Source organism: Lissotriton vulgaris, chromosome 6 (assembly GCF_964263255.1).
Source record: "Lissotriton vulgaris chromosome 6, aLisVul1.2, whole genome shotgun sequence".
In the NCBI taxonomy this organism is placed as follows: Eukaryota; Metazoa; Chordata; class Amphibia; order Caudata; family Salamandridae; genus Lissotriton; species Lissotriton vulgaris.
In genome coordinates this window covers 178,853,363-178,876,583 of record NC_141694.1, presented here as the reverse complement: position 1 = coordinate 178,876,583, position 23,221 = coordinate 178,853,363, and positions in this window count along the sequence as shown.

The following is a 23,221-nucleotide window of genomic DNA, read 5'->3' as shown; positions in this document are numbered from 1 at the left end:
CCTCCACAACATCCAACCTCCGATCATGCGCCTGAACTTTTGTACCCATGTCAGCCAGTTTCTTATCTAGAGCATCAAATCTACCATCTAGTACCCTGAACCCAGCTCTCATCTCTTTTAGCATATCTGCAACAAGGGGGCAGAGCCATCTGTATCATCTGAGCCCAAAGCCCCATCAGCCATGTCGGAAGGGTCGCCTTATCGAATTGCAACGTGCATTGTTTGGGGGCATTCCTTCCCCATTCTTCAGAAAGGGCAAGGGGACCCCTCATTGTCGTAGTAGCCCAGTAACTGTTGCGGAACCAGAAAGCCAGAGACAAGTGGGGTAAATGCGCAGGGAAACCCCTGCCAAATATCCACTCAATGATATCTCTGAACGGCGGCCAGTGCAGTATGGCATCCGTGACGGCACTGGTCAAATGGTGGAACACAGACAGGATCCAAAAAAGGTGGGGGCGTAGCAGCGCATGCTAAGCCACCCACCCAGAGCAGAGCACAGAGGAGAGCGTGGGCTGTGGAGTTAATGCGGTGACAACAAGCTGGTCTCTGTAGAGTGTGTCGGGAAACGGCGGCCAGCTATTGCAACAGAGCACAAAGGACTGGCCAACTGTCTAGGAGGCAATAGCAGTGTTCAAATCTCCTGAATAATTGGAACCTCAATGTCCGCCGACATGCAGAGGGGAGCCCAGCACAAAGAAGCAGCCGGCGACCTCCAGTAACACAACACAGGGGGGTGGAGAGATGTCAGGACTCCTACACAGGGTCTAATAACCTGTAGCACTAACTTGCCCTGGTTGTGCCAAGATTCACAAAATTATGGCACTTGAACTGAGCGGGTTTGGCAAAGGAGAACTAAGATGGCCACCATTTTCAAAAGACAGGTTGGCAGTTTAGTCTCTTCGGAGCAGCTGCAGAGAAATCAAGGTGCAGCGCGAGCGCAACAGGAAACGTGCACTTCACCAGAGATTTGAGCCGACGAGGATGCCTAAGATTTGAGTTCCTAGTCAAAGTTAAAATCTAGTCACAAAAGTTTATAGCCCGACGCTGTTGGTTGTCTTGAGAATATTCGAGAGGTTCGTGTGGAAATACTCAGCGCAATCAGTCAAGCGCGAGTTCCAGTTCACAGTGTTTTTCACCAGAGCAGTGTCAAGAGCTCCTGAGAGGAGAGCCAAATTTTCGAGGAGCAAGAGAGCTGAATGAAGATTGAAAGCTAAGTGACATTTAACGAATGTAGTAAAAGCCATAGAGTTATACTTACCAGAATTGGAGATTAACCATTGGTTTTCAGTTTGTGCCTAAATCGAATGAGAGAATTCAAGGTTTAATGAGAAGATAACGGAAGTTAAGAATGTGTAAAGACTCATTGTAAATATGTTAATACTCACCAGAGACTGCTAGAAATGTGACGCAACTTCGGAATTCTAAAAAGAGACAATACACAGTGTTAAGGAGTTGAAGACACATAACAAGATAGCAGAAATAAAGGGAAAAGTAGCAAAGGATACATTTAAAAAAGAACTCGTAAAATTAGTGAAGTAAGTGAGTATAAATTCATAATCATAATAAAGACAAGGAGTTAGACAGACAGACAGGGAAAAAATAATCCTATATCTTTCCATGCAGAAACAAATAATGAGCGAGACAAAAAGAATATCATAGAGAAAAGACAGAAGAGCAGCTAGAGTCCTGAGGAGTGTGGGTAGGTGAGATTTAAGAGATTAAGTAAGGCTAGACTAAGAAAGAGAAGGATAGGTTGTAACGGTGTATTACTTCCTCAGGTTCCATAGACGAGAGAGAAGACGGCAGAAAATTAGCCGACTAAAGGAGCCAGCTCAGGACCAGTCTCTTCTTTGTTTATTATTTTATCCAATTCCCTCGTACCCCGAGGAAATGTCCGGAGGTTCTTACTAAGACCTGCGAGCATTGCTTAGAGGGATTTGGGACTTAGCATCTCTATTCCCGTGCAAGTACTGGTAAGCCTATTGAGCTTGATAGAATTGAAGTCTGACAAGTCACAGCGCCGTTTGTACGATTGAGCATTTATTCCTTAAACCGGATTGGCCCTGCTCATCGAGATCGAGTTCCCAGGAGGGTTGAGGGGGGGAGCCAGCTCACCCGAGGGGGCCCAGCGCCAACGTGGCTCCCGATCGGGCCGTCAGGGCCTCCTTGCTAGCCCACCTTGCCCCCGCCAGAACCAGCACGCCAAGCCCTGGCGCGGAAAAGCCCACAAGGCCAAAGGCGCCCCACAAGAGCTCCGCACACAGCGGGACCCGGCTGGCAGCCACAGCGAGGGGGAACGGCAGAGGAAAGCCTGCCAGAAGAAGCGGGGGGGAGCTCACCCATCAGGGCCTCACTCACTGCCGCCTCCGATGTCTGCTCCTCAGTCGGGGAAGGCCACAGGGGCGTGCCCGTCTTCAGCGCTGGGCCACCGTATGCCGGTACCGTCCCTCGCGGCGAGTGAAGCCAGGCATCGAAGTGTTCCTCTCATTCTCCCGGGGCCATTGGAGGGTGTCTGCCCGTGCGGGAATGTTCCTACATCGGAGAAATCAGAGTTTGTGCATCCCGGCTGGCGGAGCTTCAGACAAAGGCAGCCATCTTGGTCACCTCTATGTCCAAGCCCCCCCGTATTTGATAACTTTAATAATTGTTGTATATAGTATGTATATGTGAATAAATATATTATAGTGAGTATATTTATTATTTTTTGTGAATGTAGATATTTATTTGTGTTTTTTTAATTGTTTTCTATTTGTTTTAAATATATATAAATGTTACATATATTTTGGTATTTTTAAATATTATTTGTTTTAATATATTAAATTATCATATAGTTGTAAGGAGTGTTTATTTAATGTTGAATAGTAATCACAATATTTTTTGTATAAGTTATAAATATATTTTTAGGTCGATATTAGTGTTATCGATATTTTGCTTGTGTTTCATTATAATTTACATTGTTCGATGTTTTTGTTTTCGATATGTTTGTAGCCGATATTTTTGTTCACAATATTTATTGAGGCGATATTTATATATCTATATATGAGGAAAAACTTGTTTATGTATAGGATGGAGATATTTTTTGTATATGATATTTTCACCACAATATTTTTGTACTTCAGTGTTTTTGTGATCGATAATTTAACAGTGATCCATCTAAAACGTCCTACATCTGATAGTTGCATAAGGAAATAGTCTATTCCGACATGCATTTGTGTGCTTTAAAATGGTAAGTATAGTATGTCATGTCAGGTTGTAGAGATCGCCACACGTCTGTTAGTCCCATGGCACATGTGAATTCTTCCATCTGACTGTTAGGGCATGTTAGGGGCCGTTGCGGATGTCTGTCTCTTTTGTTGTCCATGGTCATATTAAAATCTCCTCCGAGTATTAGATTGCTTATGAGGAGCTATACCAGATTTTTCCCCAAGTCACTAAGCGCCCCCTTGCCCAAAGCAGGGGGAAGATATACTAAAACCACATTATGCTGCTTCCCTTCCCATTTGGCCTCCAAAACTGCAAACCGTCTTCGTGGATCTAGATCACAGCTTTCCAACCTTTTCATATCGGTGACACACCCTTTTGTGAAAAACATTTTAGGGACACGGTAACGTGAGGAAGCGCAGCGAGCGAGCCCGAACCACCTATGGTGGGTTCGGGCGCCACACTCCACACACACACACCCCACCCCACACACAAACCCACAAACACCACCCCATAGAAACACCACCCCGCACACACAACCCCACACACCCAACACTTAACCCCACACACACACCCGACCACACCCTCCACACACACACCCCACACACACACACACACAAACACACACCTCACACACACACCCCCCACACACACCCCCCACACACACACCCCACACACAGAGGTCCCGATTCACAGAACTAATGTAAGACAAAATCCTAAACGTACTACTTTTCGTATTCACAGAAGTTAGGATTTTGTCTTAAGAACGACTTAAGACAGACTTAAGTTAGGATTTTGTCTTAAGTCTGTCTTAAGTTTGTGTTAAGACAAACTTAAGACAAATTCCTAACTTCTGTGAATACCAAAAGTAGTACGTTTAGGATTTTATCTTAATTTAGTTCTGTGAATTGGCCCCAGAGACTTGAGGGGCACTGTTAAAGGGTACTCGTGAGGGAATCAGTGGCGGAGGTGGCCTTTCCCTCCAACTGTCTCCCTCCATCTGTCTCCCTCCCTCTCTGTCTCACTCCCTCTCTGTCTCACTCCCTCTCTAGCTCACTCCTTTCTAGCTCACTCCCTCTGACTGTCTCTCTCTGTCTCTACCCCTCTGTCTCCCTCTGTCTCACTCTCTGTTTCACTCTTTGTCTCTCTCCCTGTCTGTCTCCCTCTGTCTCGCTCTCTCTCTCTCTGTCATCCTCCCTCTCTGTCTCCTCCCTCACTCTGTCACACTCCCTCCCTGTCTCACTCCCTCCTTCTCCCCCGATGCAGTTAAGAGCAAGGGTTTCCTAATTGCAAGGAAGTTTTTGTTCCTCTGACGAGGCCCTGAGCGGGATAAAGCTGTTTTGGGTGCTGTATGCAGACATGGCCTTTTATCATGGCATGAAGAGGCAATAGCCACTGGTAGGACAAGGCCCTTAATGTAAAGACACGATGTAGACTGAAGGTAGTACTGTGAAAACATTGTACTCGTGCCAAAAAAATAGTGCAAACACATTTTGCTACTTTTTCCACATAGGATAGTGATGTGCGATGTTGCAAACAGTGGCAGTGCGACCTTTCACTTATCCAGTCCCAGATGGGAATCAGTCATCCACAAACAAACTTAAATCAAATTCATTTCCCACTGCAAAGTGGGGGCGCATGAAATTTGATAATCGTGAAGCAGTAGGAACCAGGGTGAAAAGCAAACCTGTGACCCCAACTCATAAAAGAAAGGTTCGGTGGAGTGAGGGAGTGGTGGTTTCTTGCACAAAAGGAATCATAGTACTGAATGTAGTCTATTCCCAGCCCAGAGCAGGAAACCCAGTGCTGCTTATGCTGGTGTTTGCCCACCCAGGCCTGTAGATACAATGGAAACCCTGCACCTCATCTCATGTCATCTCAACATTTCACGAAAGGTTGGTGAGAAACGTAGTCATTTCATTATACTTTGATAAAACTAAACATCAGTTGCAACCCTCCAGAAGGTGGCGCTATTTGATTACGCTACTCCACAACAACTGCATTATTTCATGCAATTGGGACGAGAAATATGGTAATGTAAAATACAGTAATACATAAACTAAATACGTTTAACAGCTTGCACTGGCTCACTAAAATCTAGTTAGTCAAAGGATTGCTGGCGTTACTTACTGTGAACAGAGGATCATCAAAGTATGTCCCTAAGAAGCATGAATCTCCATTCACCCATTTTAGTTGATCTGTAAATAAATTACTGTGGTGTGGAGGAAAGGTGAGGCAGGCTCGCACTTAGTAAGGGTAAGATTGAGTGAAACATTTTACACCCAGACGCTGTTGTGAAACCCGGACATTCACCCCCCACCTCCTCCACCCCCCCTGTCGTGTGTGGCAGCCCGGGCCCGCTCACAGCCGCATCCAAGCACTTCACAGGTCGTTAAAGACCTTGTGCATGCATGTGAATGAGGCTTTGTTGTTGATTCGCCCCTTCTAAGAGCCCCTGCAGCTCCACTCTGCCGATTGCCGGCAGAAGTCATTTTATCTCATCCCGCGACACACCTATGGCTGGGGCGCGACACAGTAATGTGTCGCGCCACACAGTTTGGAAAGCTGTGATCTAGATGTTGATGATTTGATGACTATTGATGAGGGTATATTTGAGACTTCAAACCCTCCTTGCTGTTTCACTTTCTGATGTTGATGGTATGGCATGCTCATAACTGCACCCTAATTTGATACTGTATTAACGCTTGCAACTTTATTTTTCTTTGCTATAGTTGAAAATGTTTTAGCTCATACTAAATGGAGGGTCTGTTAGAATAGAGTCTGGATCAGTCACCCTTGTGGCGGAGGAGGACTTGTACATGGACCCGTAGGCAGTTCCCAATGGCCACTGTGCGAGACCTGAGCTGCTTACTGCACAGCCCTGACAGTCCTGGACCAGGAGAGGGAAGTCTGAAAGCATTCTGTCAGTGGGTATAAGGAAGCACCATGGCTTTCAAGGAAGACCCAAGGTCATCCAAGTCATCCTCCGTCATTTTTCTAAGTGTTGCTGTCCACGGAGCCACAACGCTTCTGAAGGGATCTTTGCAGTACACTCCTCCACTGCTCCAGATACATTTGCCAAGAGACCTTTGTATATAGACTCTGACATCGAAGGAGCTGGCGGGAGGGCTCTAACAGTGCTCAGGTGGACTATAACATCATTGGACAGGTGGTCGAGAGAATATGGCTTCATCCACACTGCCGTTTATGCCCTGGGCAGTCAGATTAGACAACAGAGGCGAGCCTTGATGTTGGATGCTTCCAGCTGCACCTATTCACTTATCCTGCCCATCAAACAACTTGAAGAGACTCTGTGGGCTTTCATTGTGTTGTTTTGTTCTATCTTACAGTTTAGACTATTTCCTTTCTCAATAAAGGTTGGGAGGGATGTATTGACCGGCAGGTCTCTGTTCTAGTGTTTCGCAGAGTATGTATGTACCAGCCACTCCCCAAGGGTAGGCTTCCAACATCTCCGCTCACCCATCCATCACATGTGTCACTGGTCCTGTGACCCTCCACATCAAAGCGGCCGGGCACACATGCCCTCGGCCAGTTCTACACTATACCACCAAGTGTCTGTGCCATCCTTAACAGTGCATGAGGGCCTAGGGCCCTAAATTCTACAGGACCCACTATCTCTTACCAGGTCCATAAACTGCTTGGCCCTAACAATAGCTGCATGTCATAGCTTAGGACTGGGAAATTAGGTTCAAGTGAAGAGCCGTAACCGATTGAATGACCTGCAAACGCTGTGGATACACTCAACCAGGTCCTTCTGGTCACAAACACCATGGTGAGATGTGAAGGCTGCCAAACTGTGCTCATGCATCACACACAAAGAAGATAGAGCACCAGAGATGAGGGGAAGGGGTGTAAAGACCGCAAAAGCCCCAAACAAACGTTCACAGTCAAGAACTGCTGCAATAAACAGAAAGTGAGACAAAGCAAACAAAATTGGACAGATTTTGGTGTTACTAATGCGCCTGATCCATCCAGTAAAATACTACAGGTCCTGCACCCTAGCTACACTCCGGAAAATAAAAGAAAGTGATAAGAACGACATGCCACCCATCATCTATGTGAAAACAGACAAAATACATATGTCCAACTGATCAAAACTTTCTACATGAACTTTCCATATTGGGTGTACTCTAAAAGGCCAGGCTTCCTAGCTGAGGGAGTTACCTAGGCAACAAGAGTTTTTTTCCTTTTCCAACGTCACGAATTAAAAGAGCTAAATGAGAAACCAGAAAAAAATTAATTTGCTATACCTAGTAGCAGGGCAGCGGAGGACAAGCATAGGTAACCGGCATTTCCACCATGAAGTAACTAAATCAGTTAAGTAGTGGGGATACCCCCTCCCGCCCTCCGATGAGATAGGACTCCAAAACAGTAGTCTTTTTTCATTGTTTTGGACTCACCCACTGTGGTTAGAGTCTTCTATACCAGATAGCAGATTTTTGCTATTTTGGGTCACAGAGAACTAGGAAAGGGTGTACCTTTTAGGGGTACATACCTACCAGTTCCCTGACTACACGGTCCTGATGAAAACCTGGTACATCCCAATCACGGTTGAAACATGTAGACCATCACACATATAAGAGATACTCTGGTTCTTAATATACCCACACAGTATCTCGCCTCACTCTTTTTAACATTGTCCAGTTTCTTGTTAATACATTTTATTTTAAGATAAACCAGGACAATTTTTAACATTTTTTCTGCACGTACATTCACAGCCTGCTCCACTGTAACCCAGGTGTCGTAGCACACCCTAGTGACGTTAGGCCACTAGGGTGGACCCCGATGATGAAGCATGTCACCACTAGGTTGGTGAGTGAGGGGTTTTTAACAAAAGGATAAATCCTTTTCCTTTTGTCATCCTATCACCACATTAGGAATCTCATTCTGACTTTCCCATGATGGTACTCCTCTCTTTGTTTTTCTATGTTTTATAACAAAACAAAGAGCTACATGGATGTGTTCCATTATTTGTTGAAAGATACCTTATTTCTCGCTACCAGGTGTGTGGAGTGTAGAGTCTCTAATTAGTTAAGACATAAAAAATATTAAATCTAGATTTCTGTTTTGCATAGAATTTCACAAGTACAGTATTTTACCAGCCAGTGAATTATATGCCTTCACATATTGATTTACACATTTGATTTATTTCAGGCTTGTACGTTACTTTACGATTATGCATGGCAGGAGACATGTTTCGGTCTGTTTCACATTAAACCTTTCTGTTAATTGACTAACAGAAAATATTAACCGGTGAAGGATTTTCTCAGTTAATGAAACTGGAAGGCACTTCAGGTGAAGATGCGCTTGATGCAATATTGCATGTGTTTATTTTAAATTACTAGCTACCTTTGCCCTAAACTATGGTCATGTCTCCTTGAAAATGATTTGAATCTACTAGAGCTAATGAATGCTGTCTCAAAATCCATCCTGAGCTTCCTTTATGTTCTTCTGATGCATTATCTAAGGATTTAGCCTGACTCATGTTTAAAGATTTAGGGGCAATGTGGTGTAAAGAATGTTTATTTTGCTACAGACGGGTAATGAATGCATTTGTTAGAAAACCTATCACTTCTGGTCACATTGAATGGCAAGCTTAATGAAAGGTTCCCTTAATCAGATTCACAAGGACTTTGCTGTGACATACTCTTTGAGCACTCCTGACTTTCTCCTGAATTCCAGGAGTATGCCAAGATTATTCCTGGCTTACTTCTGGAAATCAGATGTTAACAAGGAGTAATAAAATACTAATAACATGCATTCACAAAAACATCTTCACTAATTGGCATTTTGTGGGTGGAAATCAGTGTCTTTTTGGGTTATCTAGTCATAAACAATTCTGGAGTTAATATTCATTGTACCGATTTTTAAAAGGGACATTCTAAATGTTTACTTGTTCTTTTGTTAAATTGTTAAAATACAGTGCTAAATTTAAGCCTGCGGTTTCTGGTGTTCAGTACCAACACTTTTTTTTTAAAATGTATTTCTTTTTTGAGGTAGAGATCACGAATACAAAAAAAAACATACAACTTGTCATCAAGCAATTATGGGGTTGCAAGAACAGTATACTAGACATTATTTTTCAAAAGAGAAAAGATAAAGAGAAATATGGAGGTTCAGCCAGATCAAGCCTTAAAAACCTAAGCAAAATTAGATTAAATCTGCTGTTTCATACATTATATAATGAACCACATACTGCAGTATTTCGTAACAATCCTGCGGAAAATCAGTTATAGGTATTAAAAGTGGTACATAGAAAATCAGGATTAATCAATCTGCTGCATCCATATATGCTCTAACCGGACCCCATATTTGCTGCCCCAATGCCTTTTTCCTACTTCCCTTCATGGCATACAAATTATATTCCATATTATAAGTGAATAAGAACCGAGTTTGTCATGCTTCAAATGTAGGAGGTTCACTTTGTAGCCAACATGAGGCAATACAGAGCCTCAGAACCGCTGTATCAACAAAAATCAGATAGCCGGTATTATCACTAGGCTCGATATCTATACCCAACAGAATCTGCATTATTGAGAACTGAAAATGGGTACTCAAAATCTCTGATAAAAACGTATTTACATGCCTAAACAGTTCCCCTAATTTTACACACGTGCCAAAAATATGTTTTACATCCGCCTGTTGGGCACTACATCTGAAGCATTTTCCTTCTGGATCTCTACCCCACTTTGAAATTTTGTCTGGAGTACGATACATATAAAACAAGGTTTTATAATGTTGTGTTATAAGATTAGCAGACATAAGTATTCATCCAGCAAGTTCAATTGACCTTTCAAGCGGTATTCCTTGACATCCTAGCCTATTCTCCCATTTAGTCACTTGGGCTTCTAAGTCGTTAGGCATAGCCTCTAGCATTAAATTATAAAGTACTCCGATCCGAGCACCTTTCTTATTGGCCTCTATAAGAGTGTTAGATACCATGCTTATAGTAGTTTTCATTAAATACTCACGGATTTGCAAATATTTGAAAAAATGTGCAGTTGGGAGTTGATATTGTTACTTCAACTGACTGAATGACTTTAAGCTGTCCCCTGTATATAAATCCCCAACAGTAATTAACCCTCTTATTCGCCAACTCACCACTGTACAGTCCCAGCAGATACTGGGGTGTAAGATCAGGGCAGTCAATGGAGTATATATAGAGGTCTTTTCAATTTTATAGTAATTATTTATTGCCTTCCAGAATTTATAGGCAGCTGCTACCACCTTGAATCTGGTGGGTTTGTAGTAGTTCCAATCCATATTAAGGAAAAGGCGATTCCTGGCTTCCGCCCCCAATAGCAGACCATATATTGATGGTTCTAATGCTGGTTCCAAAGGTCCTACCCCTGTGAGCAAAATATTCATACGCAGAAGCATACAAGCGTAGTAATATAGAAGGAAGTCGGGTACCGACCCTTGGCAGTACCATATTCTTTTTTGCACGCCGCTCCTTTCCTCGAGCCCATACAAATTTCATACAGGTCGCTTGCAACTGTGTAATATATACAAGGGAAATCTATAATGGTACGCAACGATAATGTATTGCACCTGCCTACAAGTGTCAGATGAAGGCATTCAAATTGATCCAGTTGTTTACGAATCCCACTAAGCAGCTTCTGCCAGTTGGATTCTACCGTAGCCGAGGCCGAGGCATTGATCTGTACCCCTAGATATGTGACCTCTGATAGAGCCCGGGTATCGGGAAAATACTTGATGTTAACACATAATATCTGGGTCTTAACAGTGTTTAATTTATACCCGGATACCGAGCCATATACCGCTGCTAGGTGTTCAATTTCAGGCATTGCCAGAGCCGGCCTTGGGGAAAGCACGGCAACGTCATCGGCATACGCTAGTACCCGATATTGTTGGTGTTGTATCCTGACTAGGGGGAACCCGAGGACTCTTCTCTATCATTTTTAAGAACAAATCTATATAAAGGGCGAATAACAACGGGGAACACGGGCATCCTTGCCTTGTCCCCCTTTGCATTGAAACCAATGCTGATTGTAGCCCCTTACATAGATCCGAGCACTGGGTTGTTGATAAAGTGTCTGTATCGATTTTATGAATTTTGGCCCAAACAATCGAAACTTCATCAGGTCCCATAAGAAGGCCCACCACACTTCGTCGAAGGCCTTCTCAGCATCCAGCAATATAAGGCTCAATGGCATTCCCAGACCCTTTGCATAGTCTATTAAAGCAATCACCCGGTTGACGTGATCAGTTTTCCCCCGCTTGGGAATAAACCCGTGCTGATATACAGAGACCAGTGGGGATATCACATCTGAGAGTCTTGTCGCCAATATTTTCTAATAAATCTTCCCGTCAGTATTCAACAATGAGATAGGCCGGTATGAGGCTGGTTGAGCTGCAGGTTTCCCCTTTTTTCTAAAAACCACAATACTGGCCTCATCCCACGTTTTAGGATACGTCCTAGTCTGTGCCATCCTGATTGTGGCCAACATATCATGTTTCAAAACTTGAAAGATAGGTTTATAGATCTCTAACGGAAGCTTGTCAGGGCCCGCTGCCTTACCTGCTGGTAGTGCCTTAATTGCTGCTTCAAGTTCAAACATCTCTATTGGAGCCTCTAAATTAGCTGCAGTTTCGCTATCTAAGTTTCGCTCCCAGAATTGTCCTAACAGAGCTATAGCTTTACTACCGTCGTAGTCTTCTCTAGCATATAAACAAGTGTAGAATTGTCTAAAGACTTAGGCAATTTCCATCTCAGTGTCTACCGTTTACCCGGCTACATCTTTAATACATTTGATTCGCTGTGCAACTTCCCTGGTTCTCATTCTCTGGGCCAGGCACCTGCCACCTGCCTCCCCATACTCATATAAGAACTGACGCTTAGTGGCGTAAGTTTTTGCCGCCTCCTTACTCCAATGATAATTCACCTTTGCCTTGCATCGGGCCACCTCTGCTGCTGAATCCTGGATATCTCTGCTTAAGCGTATATCCTGAGCCAAGCACTCTTCGACCTTTCCTAGATCGCTGTATAGCTCCTGCAGCTTGGCACACAGTTGTTTTTGAGCGTATAGCCCAAAACTGAGGACCTCCCCTCTAAAAGCCGCTTTGAACGTATCCCAGACTATCCCCCTCTCAGTACTCCCTCTATTATAATTAAAGAACTCTGCAACCCATTCTCTCATATACTCTAGAAATTTTATATCTAACAGCAGCTTACGGTCAAAGATAAATTCCCAGGGCTAACTAAGAGGGCAGCTTATCTGAATGGAGAGGACTACAGGGCCATGTTCAGACGTGACTCGAGGATATACTTGCATTTGTGCGCCATGGAGTAAGCTCTGTGGCACTAAAAAATAATCCAAGCACACCAATTTCTGGTGAGGTGCCAAAAAGAAAGTATAGCCAGGGTTACCACCCCTAAAATAAGACCAGGCGTCAGTCAATCCATGTGAGGTGAAGAGTGCTTGTAATGCTCTATATACTTTAGGTTTCCTACCTACATACACATATTTATCATTACCTAATGAGTCTAGTTGGAGATTGATATTTAAATCCCCAAAAACTATTACTGGCGTAGGACAGGTTGCTAATTCAGCATTAAGATGTTCTAAAACAGCTGGCTCATCAAAGTTAGATCCATAAATGGAACACACCGTATATTTGATGGTGCCGATGATACATTCTGTAATTGCCCATCTGCCACCGCTATCCTCCAAGACCCGCCCAGAACCAGAAATATGTTTTCTAGCTAATATGGCGACCCCTCGGGTCCTAGAAGTTTGCTAAGTGCATACTAAAACATTATACCCGAGCTCGGTCAGAAATTTCCGCTTAGACCATGCTACATGTGTCTCTTGGAGACAGATGATATCGCAGCTAAGCCACTGCAATTCCCTAGCCACTCGTTTTCTTTTATTTACAGCATTAAGACCCCTGACGTTCAGTGTACCTAATCTCAACATTCTAGCTGTCATTCCATAATCTCAGAGTACCCAAAATGCCATTCCACCACTGCCCTGCATACCACACATACAAAATAAAGAAGAAAATGCACTTGTGATCTATTTTTATATTTAACCCCCCCTCCCAGGCTGCTCCCAACCAGCCCCACCCTCCCTTCCACCCTTCCCTCCCCTACCACCCACTATAGGGCAAAAGGACATAGTCCTTGGTGATGCGGGTGTGCGAGATCCACCTCCACAGGAAGCCCGCCAGGCCGCCACCCTTTTAATACTTTTTTCCTGCTTTTTTTACCACAGATATAACACAAAGAAAAAGAAGCAGCTTATCCCTAACCGACCAAGAATATCAGTTAACCGAGATTACATATAGATGTTAGGCAAAGAAAAACATCTCTATACCATTTAAGACTTTTAATCGAGAACCCAAAACTACATATTTCTGATTATAAGTGTCCCATTAATCTGCTCAAAAACCACACTAAAGTCGTATAGCAGACTTAGCTTATGCTGCTAATACGGGCTGAAGTCGACAGAATTCTTTGTAATACCAAGTTCGCACCCTGTGAATTGAATTGCCAAGTGCTTTGTTATCACACTCAGGTTAAGGTGCTCAAGTGTTAGTGTCTATGGTCTTCAGATACACTTGTGCCTGGGACTCCGATGTGAAGTATTTAGATTGCCCCCTGTAGATCACCTTAAGCTTTGCTGGATTTAGGAGGAAAACTTGTGCCCCCTTGGCTTGAAATGGCGAAAACAGCTGTCGAAATTGCCATCTTAGTGTCACTGTTGTGGGCCAAAAATCCGGCGGACAAAGAATTTGCACCCACTGCCTGTGCTCCGCTTATCCGGACGAGCTAAATCATACAATGCTTCTCTCAGAATGAAATTGTTTAGGCATATCAATATCGCACATGGCTGTGCTTTAGGTCCCGCTGCTGAGTTTAGGGCTGCATGAGATTTGCGCTGAGTAAACGGGAATCGAAGTGCCCTGATGACCTCATTCTCCCATTGCCAGTCGCTTAACTCGGGGAAGGCTTCTGTGAAAGTCTCAATAATGAATTTCCCTTCTCCCATTTCAGATATGCCTAAAACTCGTAGATTATTGCGCCTTGTGCAGTTTTCTAAGTCCGTCAATTTCCATTCCACATCTGCTCTTGTCGCCTGTAGAGTCTATATAGCCGCTTGATGTTTTGTGAATGAGTCTTCGGCACTGGAAATGCGCTCCTCCATTTCTGTAACTCGCATAGTAAGCTCGTTAAAAGATTTGGCCATTCAGCGCATGGTATTTTGGAGTTTACGGACTGCTCCCTGAATACGGTTACTTTCAGCTTTGGTCTCTGCCCTATGTGCCATAATGCTCTTATAAATTATATCCAGAGCGACCCTGTTAGCTTCTTCCTCCATTAGACCTTGATTCTGGCCTTGCGCTTGCTCTTGCTGTTCACTTTCCTTGCCTTCCCAGGCGGGTTGAACAAGGGGAGTCATCGCTTGTATTAGACTCTCTGTCTCAAAATTCCGTCGGACAGTATCTTGGTAATCAACCAAACCCTTGACCTGTATAGATGACTGCTCTGTGTCCACATCCTCGTCTTCCCCTGTAAGTGCCTCCTCATCACCCAATTCACCTGGCAAACTGTTACAGTCATCCTCTGAAACAACTGAGAGATCTGGCATAGAATAAAACTTGCCCTCCGAAGTTGCAGACTCCGAGTCAGCCAAATCTTCATTTACTACTCGATGTGTTTTATTCATTTCAGCCTCTACACTGATAATGCACTCAGGGGGAGCCAAGCCATTCATAATCCCAGTATTACCAGAGTTGCCATTTGATGTTATCACAGTAGCAGATTTTACACTAACCGCAGTGCCTTTCTTAAAAAAAAGTTGCATGTACAAAAGGGGTTTTAGAGCCTTTCCCACTTCCATTCGCATTTGGATTTGCATTTACGCTTGGCTCGCCATGACTAGCCTTAGTAGGCGCTGCAGTTCCAGTTACAGATCCGGTGCTGTCCCCAGATATGGCAGTTGTGAGGTCAGGGGGTTCAAGGCTTGAACCATGCTTGATACATTCGGGTTCAGAATCCGAATTGACGGCGCTGATGCGTTGGCGTTGATGTAGTTTTTTTTCGTGCCTCTGCCCTTCGGGGCCATGATTTATCCTACTGCTCTGCAGTAATAATGCGCTACCGATGTATCTAACAAATGTCCCGCACCAAAGTATCACTAAAGAGTTCCTTTTTTTTCTCCCCTAACGCCAGCCGGCAGCCGCCTCCTATGCCGGCCGTCTCAAGACGTTACCTCAGCGGTTCTCAGTCACACGGCCCTCGAGGCCGTCAAGCACCACAGCAGCCGCTGAGCTGAAAGGGCTGGAGAGCCCGCTTCATGCTCCGTGCTTCGCGGGAAACTCTATCGCAATCCCGCGGGGGAAATGAACAAACAAAAGCCGTCAAAGTTAATCCTCCATCGGGTCACAGCCACGCCACGCTTCGATTCTCTGCGTTAGAAGATCTTAGACCAGCCCCAGTTCCAACGACATTCAGCCTGCAAGTAAAAGGAGCAGGTAAACGGCTTCCCTGGCGTCTTTCTCTGCGGAGGTGAGGAGCGCACACTCACATGGCCATCCGCGCGGCCGCCATCTTGCCCCTCCTTCTGGCAGTCCAGCACCAACACTTGGGGCCTGATTATGACAGTCGGTCTGAGCTTTTCCGACTGCATAGTAGTATGCTGGTCGGATTCCTTTCAGATCTCCTCATTAAGATGGATGAGGACAGAAATCCATTCTGACTGGCTTCTGATGGTCTTAAGGTGTCTCCCAGTGGGTGCAGGTATGAACTGTACCTCCTATTTTACAATGGGAGCATGTATTCCGGCCTGAATGCCTGCTCCCATTGTAAAATGCTTGTGAATGCGAGTATTTTAATAATCCTGGCAGACATCTGAATTCTAGAAGTCAGCCAGGAATATCTTTGGCATGCTCCTGGAATTCAAGAGTAAGTCAGGAGTGCTCAAAGTGTATGTCACAGCAAAGTCCTTGTGAAAGTGACCAAACTGTGTTTGGTTGCATCCTAATTAGGTGGTCATGACAGCCGTTCGGATGCCATGAACAAGACAATGCCAGACGTAGGAAACACCGCCCAACAACGTAATCAGCCCCTTAATTGAGAACACAGGCACTTATGATAATCTGTCACATGGTGGCACTGTCTGTCCAATTTAGAAATTGACCCAAAAGTAGTTGTTTATTAGTTTAATGTACTGTAGAATAGATAATCAGTGCCACCCAAGACATTCTTATTGTTTTGGGTGACTGGATTAGTCTGAATTGTCAGATTTGTAGAAGTGTGATGGTTAGTTCTTGTGTTGTTACTGTCATTGGCAGCATTGGGCGGGCAATTTGTGGTTCAAGTTGCAATGTCCTCCTGGAGAGGTTCAAGGTTCTTTATTACCTGCATAGTTACCAAAAACCATTGCAATATTACTGCATAAAATATTGAATACAGAAGTGTAAATAAAACATTTCTAACAATACGAGTGTGATTTCCACCTCTATCACTTCCTTATTGTTCATTTAAAAAATTGTAAGAGGGAATCCACAGGTTAAAACCAGATAAGACCCATTGGTCAATGAGACTTTACAGATCTAAAATCAGGATTAGTAATACATGTTATCTGTCCTTATAAAACTTGAAACAATATTTACAGTCTTGTCCTCCTTTGGGCCAACCATGAAACTCTTTTTAACAATTGCAGTGTTTGATTTGTCAGGATTTTCTTCACTCGTAACAAGGATTTTCCCATACATCCTGGCTGTTTGTCCTTGTATGATCTAGGTTGGGGCAAGATCTTTTCACTGCAGTGCCTGTGCCTGGAACAGTGATCTTTGTTTTAACATTTTTTGATCAGCTACCATAAGGAATTTAACCAGTCTGCAGTTTAGTTGTATATTTACTGGGTTTAAACAGGCTAGCACCGCCTGTCTCCTGGTGCGGATACCTTCCTGTTTTAGGGGCTCTTTGAGAAACTGTTGCCGAACCTGTTGCAGGTCCTTGCATAAACAAACCAGGTGTAGGATGTGTCCTTGTTTGGCTTTGCATAGCAAGGCTCTTGAGTTAGTGACTTTAGCCATGGTGGCAAATGCTGGGCGCACAGAAAGATTCCCATCCTATGCCTCAGAAATTTCATTTTTACGGACCGCTGGTAGCCCTGGCTAAAAAACGGTTGTGGAGCCAGTGATTTGTAAGAGTTGAGAATCATACAGGCGTGCGATCTGTTTGAGAAGCGTGCTTTGCCCTCCACTATAGAGATTTGTTTTAAGTTTTTCCAGACCAGTTTTTTTAAATTGTGACAGCCGACTTGCGCATCCCAGAGTTCCATGAGTTTGGTAGACTCTAGGGCTAGCTGAAGATAGCTTCTGGCTTGGGAATGCTCCCTGTGCTGTATATCCTGCCACAACAGATTGTTTAGCGTGTTTGTGGGGGTGTTTCTGGCCTTTGCAGGCAGATGATATATGCACCATACCTAGCTAGATCTTGCAGTAGGAGGCCAAACTCCAGCCTTATTTGAGCAGGTGATGTGTAGGACGGGAGGCTGAACATTATTCTATAGGCTTTGACCTGCGTGTTGTCCAGCTCGTTAGCATCCCTACCCCGCATTGCCTCACTGCCATAAGCAATTGAGGGGATTAATTTGGCATGGACTACTTTCAAAAGCGGAAGCAGGGTCGGCCCTATCAGTTTCTTTGCGGGATTTTTCATTGTTAGGGCAATCATCAGACCTTTTCTTCTCACTTCGTCTTTCTGACACCGCTCCAAGGTACTTGTATCCCTGAGCTCGATCGAATGTTGTGCCTCCAAGGAACCAATTTCTATGGAGGTTCTTCTTATTGTTTATTTGACATTGTCCAGTGTCTTTCTCATATTTATTTTCGGATTGTTTGCTGTGGCGTAGTTCTGCATTTCCGTCAGTAGATGCTGGAGACCAACGTAGGTGTGACTGAGCAGAACTACGTCATCTGCATACATAAGGTTGGACAGTGTCTTCCCTCCTAACCTCGGCGAGTGTGAGTTACAGGTCTCTAATGCCTTTGGAAGGTCAGCCATATATAAGTTAAACAGGGTTGGTGCAAGCACACATCCCTGTTTAAGTCCCTTTGTTGTTGGAACTTTTGAGGAAATGTGGGTACCGCCACCTAGTTTTGCCTGCACCCAAGTGTCTGTGTGCAGAAGTAACAGCATGCTTAGAATAGTCTGTGGTAAACCCAATTTGGCCAATTTCCCCCACAGTCTCTCTCCTTCTCCACGTTATTGAAAGCAGCGCTAAAGTCAATGTAACATAAGTATAAAGGTAGTTTTGATGCTTAAGCTGCATCGATTATTAGTGAGATTGTGCGGATGTTTGTGGATGTGCTGGCCAATTTGCGGAAACCGGTCTGGGTGAGCAGAATTATTGAGGTCGACTCCGCCCAGTTTGTCAGCTCCTCTAGTATAGTGCCTGCAAAGTAGTTTGTCTATTAGAGCTACAAGGTGGTAGTTGTTGTGGTAGTTGTTGGGTTCCAACTTGTCCCCTTTTTTATGAATTGGCACTATTGTTGAGCCCTTCCATGAATCCGGTATTCTGTTTAGCCACATTGTCTTCCAAAAATAGAAGTTGTAGGATTTTGGCCCAGCCTTCAGACTTACCTTTCTACAGGGCAGGTGGAATTCCATTTGGTCCTGGAGCCCCTTCCTTCCTCCCCTTGGCAATCTGCTTTTTAATTAAGAGAGGCATACAGCAATTATCTGTACCTGATGGGCTATTTTCTTTTCGTGCCCACTTCCACTCCCTCATCTCCGTTTTACTGGCTCCAGCTAGTTCCTCAGTTTCCTGCTGTTTGCCGTTTGATTTCCAGCACTATCTGTTCGATTATTAAAGTGTTTGAAAAGATATATTACCCAGTTGGCTTCAGTGATATTTGAGCCAATACCCTTATGGCATGGATGGATGATCCCGTTCACCGTCCTCCAGAAGCGGGCACTGTTGTTGCTGTTTGTGTCATGTTGCAGTTTTGCCCAAAGTACCATCTCTCGCTCACTGTTGATGTTCCATTTGAGACTTTTTAATTTGGCCCTTTGTTCATTCAAGGAGGCTCGTGCAGTGGCGTTCTCTGGGAGCCTTCTCAGCCTGCGCAAACTTGCGTTTATTGATTGTTTGAGATGTTTCGGCTGTAAACTTTATTCCTTTGAAATGTTATTGTAGTTGAAGTTTCTGCATAACAATCTAGTAGCTTAGCAGTGAACTGTTCCCAGTGATCTATTTGGTCTACTGGGTTAAGAGCTGATGAACTAAAGAGTTTGATTGCTGCTTCGGCCTTAGCATTTATATTATTTGTTGTGCATTTAATCCTTTTTGAGTTGGAGGTGGAAATCGATCCCTCAGTTGTGTCCATGCCAATTTGACTTGATGCAGTTGCTATTATTTGGTATTCTTGAGGGCAATGGTCACTATCGCCCTTCACCCCCATTCTGTACCCAGATATATGTGGGAAGAGAGCGACACTTACAAAGGTGTAGTCCTGTATAGAACTTGTTGTAGGGGAGTATTAAGAGGCAACTGGTGGAGTGTCATGCCAAAATGTTCTGTTTAAAGCTTGGATGTTTAAGTGTTTTAACTCAGCAAGTAGGCAGCTATTGCAGTGCTTCTTCTTTCTGTGTGATGGATAACCTTGTGTGGGAATATTATAAATCCCATTTAGGATTGCTACCTCCTCTCCTTGTAATGAGCCTATAAGATATTGGTTTAGGTCCCCTGTCAGAACGAAGATGGGGTTTTCCATCACTGTAGCATACTATGCAACCTGTTCAGCAAGGGCTGTTGAATCTTCCACTTTGCGCTAAGGATGGACATATGAGTTGATTAGGCACACCTCCATTTCTTCGTCTTCTAGGAGGATTGTAATTGTGGCTGCTATTGTTGCAGTGGACAATGTAACCATACAAGTTGTTAAAGGTATACTTGTGGCGGAAACGTAAATTGCCATCCCCCGAGCAGTGGCCATATCTGGCCATCCTTGCAGCTGGGGTTGGGAAGCAGGTGTAGCCTTCAATGTGATGAGGAGCCAGGAGCCAGGTCTCCTGTAGGAGAAATATATCAAAGGTTGTTACATACTGCAGAAAATCTGGGTTGTCTATTTTAGTTGCCAAGCCATTTATATTCCATGAGCAAAGTCTAAGAAGGCACTCCTTCATTCCGCTGTGGCGTCTGTCTTGCCTATTGCGTCAATGCTCCTCTGTTCGCAGGATGATGGTACGTGATATAGCTTCCTTGTTTGAACCTTAGTTTTCTCTAGCAGCTCCCCATAGAACTTTTCGTGTTGGTCCCTGTTGCTATATCACTCTGTTAGCGAGATCTTCCCCGTGTTCCTCTGAGTACGCAATTCAGGTGTGCTGGGTGCATTTTTGATGCTGGGCTTGGTTTACTTAGTAGTGGCGATGGATAGGCTGGTTTTATAAAGGGGTGATATCTATGCCCCAGCTGTGAAATTTACCCAGTTCTGCTACAATTGCCTCTGCAGTTTTACTTGTGGTCCACATTGATTTTGTGGCTTCAGGACATTGAGAGTTGGTTGTTTGTATCAACTCTATAGAGAGTAAATCTGTTGACCTTATACCAGCAAGATTAGGTATTGACGCTGTTAATCTTAAGATGTTACCTCGATTTTGAGTGTCCTGATAACCATTGGAGGTATATAGAGGGTAAAAATCAGAACCACATCTTCCTGGAGTCTGATTTGTTTCGCCGGCGGCTGTATATTTGTTATGGCCGAGGGTGCAGGTTGGGAAATGTAGCTAATTGTGTCTTTCGACTGTGTTTCAGCTTGGATACTAACGACTTCAGCCATGGGGTTTCTTTGAATGGACTTCTGTTCCCTCGACACGGGGGAGATTAGTTTGGATGCTTGCCCCCCATACTCTGCCCATTTACCCGGGAACCTCCAAATGGAGCTGCCATTAGCCAGTGTGAAGGGCCCATTGCATTCTTCTAAAAAAGGCTCCTGGTTTAGCCCGACCGGCCCGTTTATCATTCCACAAGCTTTACGTCTGGGCCCGCATTTAACGCTCATGTTGGTGTTTTTGTGGTCGCTGTTAACTAGCTTTTGGGCCTTGGTGTTGGATGCTTCTCCCCTTCATTCTTGTAGGTGTGCAACATTGTTAGGTGGAAAACTTGTCTCTCCCTAAATTTCCTGACATTGAGTTAACTACATGTTATGCTCACTATCCAGATTTGTAGCTGAAAAGTTGGTAATGCGAACTAGTTTAGCTTCTTCTTTAGGTTCGGTAGTGGCCCTAGATGCAGTTCTTTGACCGTTTTCCTCCACCCTAACCCCTTCTGCCTCCGTGTCAGAAGTCTGTTTTAGGGCCTCCTCTTGGTCCTGGGAATGATTGGAGAAAACTAGAGACAGTTCAGTTGTGATTGTTTTATAGAACTTATGTCAGCTGGGTTTTATCGCAATTGTTGGCTGGGTCTGAGAAGATGGGGAAGTAAGCATTTGTTTTTGTGTGCGGCTTTTAGTTGCGCCCCTTCCTTTTCAATTGGCGACGTTGCTTAGCATTGCGTTTTGTCGATCCTCCGTTGTCGGGACTACCCTTTACCTAAGTTACCGCCTTGACATTTCCTCTGTGCAGATTGCTAGTTATTTGATCATTAGTTGTTTCCACCCAGCTGTTGAAAATGTCCTGGCACTTTATTGTTCTTCCTCCTGTGACGCTTTTGATGTCTGTTATTAGGGTGCTTAGAATTGAGGGCAGGATAGACAGTTCATCAATGACCTGGTCACAGTTGCATCTAAGATGGGAGCTAGATTGCCCTCTTGTTATTAGACCATTCAAATTACCCAATTATTCGTCGGTAAAAACTGCCAGTGTATTCAGTAAAGTTAGTTGGATCTCCAACTTGTCAGATTGAAATTGCAGTGTATTAACGGGCAGTTTTATTGTATTCAATAGGGAAGCCCAAACGTCTGCATTTTGTTCATTTGTTTGCGCAATCTTTTCTTCTCCTTTTTTAGTTTGTTCTGTGGTGAGTGCATTCACAGGACATTTGGTGAAGCAAACGCTTTGCGAGCTCGACTCCCGTGGCACCCAGCTGCAAAAAGCTTTGCTTGGCTTTTGTTTGATTGCCCCTCTTTCAGTGCGGCTGCAGGGAGAGGCCAAACACATGTGGGGACATGCTAGTGGAGACACCGCCTTCCCATGCACCGCTTCCCCATACACAGTGCAGCACACTGCACACAGCGGTAAACAATCGGGAAGCCGCACCACGCCGCCGTCTCACAGCCTCACAGCTCACAGCCTCCAGCATCAACGGTCCGCGGTCTCGAGCAAACAACAAACAGCGGACTGGATCTGCACCACTTCAACCACGGAGGCAGAGGAACCTGCAGGTAAATTCGCTAGTAGCCTAGAAGTACTAGCACCTCCTGGAGGAGAAGGCCCTGGCACTTGTTTTTGCACAAATTAAGCACTGTTAATATTTAATTATTTTCAGCGTTTAATGAACATCCTGTCATTGAATCCTCTTTAGGTATAATCCATGGTGTCCCAGAGCAACAAGTGTGTATTTTACACTATTCTGCTATCATAATCTTCAAGATGTAGCCACATTTTAACTGTTATTTATGGGTTCTAAACATAGGATTACAATATTCTGTGGTGTATTCCCTTGAAATATTTTACATTTATATGGTTTAATATGTGGATTACATGAACTATGTTAATAATTGGGTTTTTAGTGATGATCCACTCTTTCTGTCCATTTTGTAGTGAATGGCAACACACGAGATGGCCCTAAAGTCATTCATTTCATGAAACATGTGTCGGCCTTTTGATGTTGTTACCATTGTTTGATTGATTATAAAAACAACTATAGTTTGGATAGTGCCCCTCACCTGTGTGTTTTTTACATAGTATTCTCAATTCCTTTATACCAGTTGGAAAATTGGTAGAGCTAAAAAGAGGGAGTGTATGCTGGTCTAAAGCTTGAGATGTCCCAATGTAGATAATAAATTGGTATTTAAATGTGAG